We start from the raw sequence: 6350 nt of genomic DNA, 5'->3' as shown, positions 1-6350 counted from the left end.
CCCAAAAAATAAGTAGGCTCAACAGGTGTATAATGGGGAAACATCCTACCCTACTTATGTTGTGGAAATCCAAGAAATCAACCTTAGGTCTAGGAAGGTACTTCCAAATGCTCACCCACCTTCTCCATTAGAAGATATTGAAGAAGAGAAGGAAGAAAGTACCCCTCAAGCCAATATACCTCCCTATCCTAAAAGTTTGGTCCAACCTAAGCAACACACCCTAGAAGAGGTTGAAATTATAGGAGAACTGAAGAACCTATGTCTTAAAATACCCCTCTTCTAGGACAGAAAAGATATTACCATATATGAAAACCTCATCAGGAAATAATGTTTCAAGGGGCTCAAAATGAGGAAAAGGGATTCCCCCATTATCAATGTTATTGGGAAACTAGTTGATCTAATGCTTGGGAAGGTCATCTCCCCAAAGTAGTTGGATCCTAGTAGCCCGGAAGTGGATGTACATGTTAACATTATTGTAGTCCCCAACACACTAATTGACCATGGGGCTACAATCAATGTCATGACCATGGAAACTATGTGTAAGCTCAACCTCTAGGGATTGCTAAGAAAAACCACCATAGTGCTACAAGTTATAGACAGATCCATAATAGCTCTTGAGGGTGTTATTAAGGATGTGATTGTTTCCATTGGTTCTTGGGAGTAACCCACCGATTTCATTATACTCCGACCCAATACCAATTTCAATGGGTATCCTCTCATCTTAGGGAGACCTTGATTCACTATTGTTGATTCTTACATCATTTGTAGAGATCGAAACATGACAATTAAGAATGGGTAGCTCACAAAGTAACTTGTACTATACCCTCCTGCTCAACCCCTTGTTGAGCATGATTTGCCTATGTGGGTAGAGGATGAAGAAGAAGAAGAATTTTATCAGTCATTCCCCTACCCAATCTATATATCAGAAGCCACTATTAGAAGGATTGTCAGAGAATGTAATATGCCATCTATTAATTCAATTTCTCCTTAATATTAATAATTTCTTGTGACTTTATTTATCTTCTTATGTTTATTTATTAGATATTCTTCATCAAACAATTATCAAGCACAAAAATAGTAAAGATAATGGACACAAAAATTTGGTTCTAAGCCAAGGAAAGACCCCTTCGAGGGGAAAACCCATAAAATATATTCCCTTCTTATAGAATCTATTTTAATTGAGAAAACTAGGACCCAAACCTCAAGACCAAAGCCTCCTCCAGCACCAATTCAGTCGTCCAACAATCCCTTCTAATTAGGTTAAATTCTAGCCAAGTCAACAATAGTCAAACCCTTCCAAAACTGCGATGGATTCAAAATTTAAGCCCTCAGCTTCAATATTTTGGACCTGCAATAAGTATGCAACTTCGTCCCATGTACGAGCTCAAACTTGTTGCACGTGTGAGATAAAATTAGGAAAAACCTTGACTAAAGCTTCGATTTCCTTCGTTCTAGCTTCAACTCTTCTTCTCCTTGCCTTTTGTGGATTCCACCTTGAATTTTGCACCCTAGTTTGAACTTCTTGATTGTAGATCAAACATGTTGCCAAATGAGCTCCAACAAATTCTATTTATACTTATCTGTGGAGGTCAAATAGCCCTCTCTCGCCTGACTTGTATTAATAGGTTAATTTTGATTGTCTTGACTCAAAATATATTATTTTTCATGGTACAACTTGACAATATGGGTCTTCTATACATGAAATTTAATCTCTTGACTCATGACAATAAATCTTATGACATGAGAAACTTAGAAGCATGAATACATGCTATACCTAGACGACCAACCAAAAGAAGCATGAAATCAATGCTCTAAAATAACAATTTCTCTTTATTCTTTTGCTTATTACATAGGATATACATATTTACACAAGGATAATAAAAATTATGAAGATCAAAACTTGTTACATTTTCGAACACTCCCTATTAACTAGGGATGTATTCACAATTGTACACCCTTGTATGTTAAAATTTGGCAGCCTATAGATGAATTTCCCCAAATGGAAAACTTATGTCCCCAAGAGAAAACCATTAAGTCCTAGAGGGAGAATTATAAATTGGTCAAAATGAATTATTTGGGAAAACAACTATAAGAGGATTTGGAGATATGTTCTAAATGCTTATGGAAAATTTAAATTTGAAATAATTCCCTCCATGATATCATGGTCAAATTCTCATATTTTCTTCATTGAGACAATTATAAATAGATGTCTCTCCTCCTTTTCTCACGTCATCGAATGAGATTACCTATTTTGAATTTATCTTGTTCAAGTCTCTCTCAATAAATTTCAGGATATGATATCGCTCCTTAGCATGATGATTTTGAGATCTCTCTCTCTCTCTATAACTTCATACTAGTCTAAAGTGTTGGACATTATCTAAGGTCATGACATTGACTGAAGTATTCACATTGGTTTCTCACATTAGCATCCCTATTCAGGATTATACTCTTGTCTCTATTCTAGAAATTATACTCACATTTGCTACAATTCTATTCACTTATGACTATAGGACTACTCACATTGGCTACTCACTCAAATTCATCACTACTCTTCTACAGGAGTATGCTCTCTATTCTTTTCCGCTTTGTCTACAAGACCCTTGCATGGATACAGTAGCTGATCCGAATGGAAAATGGCATCAATTCATAGTATTCATCCACCCATGTTATTCATCCACCAATGGAATTTACCCATGGTATTGTAAGTGGCATCCACCCATGATATTTTTCCATGGTATTGTGACATCGACCCATGGTATTTTTCCATGGTATTATGACATCGACCCATGGTATTCATTCACCCATGGAATTGACCTGTGGTATTGTAACTGAAAAATACTATAAGTAACAAGTAACATTTTGTAAAAGGGCTATTTGCCTACCAAAATGTAGCTTTTACAGTTATTCTCTTTTTTAATAAAAAATTTCTTTGTGGTTTTATTTACTGTGTTTTCTCTCATTTTCTTTCTGGCATTGCAATTTCTCAGATCTTGTGGGCCTCCCCCCAAGATCTGGATCAGTGGTATCAGAGTAGGTTATAACTCCATGGGAATGAGGGTTTGATGCATATTTCAGTTTCAAATTTTGCAGAAATATTCAACAAACTTCAAGCATGTGCTACATCCTCCACAGATCATTTTCTTGGGCCAAGCGGGAAGAATTTTTCCTTTTTCAATTTTTTGCAGAAATGTTTTTGGGCAGCGATTTTGCAGATCACATCTGAAATTTTTGGTGAAAATTTTACAAAAAAAAATAACCTATCTGGATTCCTTGCGAAAAATACCCAAATTAAAAACAAAAATCGGTTGAATGGGAGTCTGGATGAGGGAGATATCATTGATTTAAAATCAGCTATGTTGTAGAAATGTTTCTGACAGCAATTCATGGACGACGGCTCTCCTATATTTTTTTTCAATTTTGGTGCAAAATTTCATAAAAGTGATTTTATATCTGAGCTCCTCTCGAAACATCTCTCAATTAAAAAAAAAGGGGGCCGAATCGAAGTTCAGATGTGGGAGATATGGCTGATTTAAAATGAGTTATTTTTTCATAACTTTTGTGACAATGGAAAAGTTGCAGCGTGAATTTGAGATTCTAGAGTGTCCAAATAAGGATTTCCAACACATGGGAAGATGAAAAATGGTGCTTCTATTTCCAAAAATAGGTTATAATAAATATTCTAAGCTATATTGACCTAGTTATGTCTATTTTAATTCTGGAGCAGCATTCGGAGTGGGTTCCCTTTGGAGACGTTCCCTCCCACCTCGTTTTAGTAAGCACCTGCTTCACATTCATTAGTTTTAGCATAGCAGCATTTGGTTTGGGTTCTTGGAGACATGCCCTCTCACCCCAGGCTATGTAGGTACCTGCTACTTCATCAACAACCAACACTACAGTTATGGGTCAACCATGCAAAATCCTTGTCATCGAAGTCCATTTGCTAGGCCGCACAATATTAGTATCACATTTGGTCACAAGCATTACAGGGTATCTCTATCCTCAGATCTTCGTTTTTCATGGTTATGGGTCATCAACAAAGCCACGCTTCATCGAAGTTCATTTTCTAGGCCACATAGTTTTAGTATCACAGTTGGTCAAAAGCATTACAGGGTATCTCTATCCTCAGATCTTCATTCATCACAGTTATGGGTCATCCACAAATCCACACTTCATCGAAGTCCATTTGCTAGGCCACACACTGTCAGTATCACAATTGGTCACAAGCATTACAGGGTATCTCTATCCTCAGATCTTCGTTCATCATGGTTATGGGTTAACCACATAAAACCCTTCTCTTTAGTGGCTCTTCATATTCAACAAAGGTTTTGCAGGAGGGAACTTCACGTAATGGGGAAATTCTTTGTATGACAATAATATTTTTTGGTGCAATGACCCTTTCGTAATCCTATTTCTTATTCCTTCTTTTTTTTCTACTCTTCTAAGAATTCTATCAAATTCTGCCTTATGTACATTATCCTTTATTTGTTTTACCCAGATTTAAGGAGAATTATGCATGTTGTTAGGATAATTGGCCATTGAATTCATTCATACCTCTTCTAAGTCAAATTCTATGTTAGTAAGGAATTCTTCAGTTGCATTAAGTTATTAAGGGGCCTATTATATGCCACATGATATGATTATTGAGAAATTAAAATGATATTTGTTATGATATGTAATATAGTAATACATTTAGATGGGATGGCCATCTTCTTCGTAATATCCATCATCATTTCAAATCTCCGTCATAGCTAATGGTTAACTCCAAAATATTTAGATATATTCATATGTTGATGGAGTATTGTTTCTTCATAGAATTATTTATGCACTCACCCAAGACTTTGACAAAACATGATCTCATGGCTACTCATCAATTAATGATAAGAGCCCGACACCTTGAGTTTGTTGATATTTTCAAAATAGTACCATGTTATTGTATATGAACTGAAATAATTTCATGTGTTTTTAATTTACTTTCAAATTGCATGTGTGGGGTTTGGTAGAAAGGACAACAAACATTATATGAACTTCTCAAAATAATTTCCACAATAAAGCTCTCCTCAAGAGTGTTCCTTTGGCAATATATTTCTCAAGGTTCAAAAGCATTATTATTAATGAATGTCATATGTTGGTGTCTAAAATGTGGGTTGTCCTCCTCAAGTGTCTAGAGGAACCACTTATGGATGTTCTCCTCATATATAGTCAACCATGGTTGACCAAAGTCAACCTTTGTCAACCTTGGTCAACTAATGTAATCCTTGGTCAATCACAGTAAACCATGATAAACCATTATGGTCAACAAATATCTCTATGGTTATAATGGTCAAACATGGTAAACCAAGGTCTCTATGGTTGAATATGGTCAAGCATAATGATTAATCAATTTATCTATGGTAAAAATGATCCACCATGGTCAATCAATGTCAACCATTGTCAACTGTGTTCAACAATGATCAATCATGTTCAACCATGGTCAACCATGGAAAACCATCATTAACCATGGTCATAATGGTCAATCAATGTCTCTATGGTCAACCATGATCAACCGTGGTCAACCATGGTTAATATCTCTATCGTTAAGCATGGTCAAGCATGATCAACGATGATAAACCATGATTAATGATAGTCAACCATGGTAAATGATGGTTAACCGTGATCAAAATTAGTTGAATTTTGTTAAGCATGATGAACAATGATCAAGTTCTCTCTAGTTAAATTTGGTTAAACATGATCCACCATTGTTAATCGTGATGAACCATGGTTCACCATATTCAACCATGGTTAGATATGGTTAACAAAGGTCAATCAATGTCAACCATGATCAACCAAGATAAACCACATTCAACCATGTTAAACCATGGTTAACCATGGTCAATCATGGTCAACCATCACTAAGCAAGGTCATAATGGTCATTAAAAGTCTTTATACTCAACCATGACCAGCCATGGTTAACCATGGTCAATAATGGTCAATGTCTCTATAATCAACCATGGTGAAACATGGTCAACCATGGTCATCAATGGTCAACTAATCATGATCAACCATGGTTGAATATTGTCAAACATGATCAACAATGATCAACATCTTTATGGTTGAATGGTGTTATCCATGGTCAACCATGATAAACCATGGTCATCTTTGGTCAATTATAGTTTTCCTAGAACATTTCATGCTCTAGTATGGTTGAATATTGTGATCCATGGTCAACCATGAGTAGCCATGGTCGACCATCACCATGCAAGGTAATAATGAATAACCAAGGTATTTATGGTTAACTATGGTAAACTATAGTCAATGTCTCTATAGTACTCCATTGTCGTTCAGCTTGGCCCAAGCACTAAGCTTCTCCTTT

Source organism: Pinus tabuliformis, chromosome 2_2 (assembly GCF_031772625.1).
Source record: "Pinus tabuliformis cultivar Carrire ecotype Pingquan chromosome 2_2, CPIR1, whole genome shotgun sequence".
Classification (NCBI taxonomy): domain Eukaryota; kingdom Viridiplantae; phylum Streptophyta; class Pinopsida; order Pinales; family Pinaceae; genus Pinus; species Pinus tabuliformis.
Note: the sequence above shows the minus strand (reverse complement) of the source record.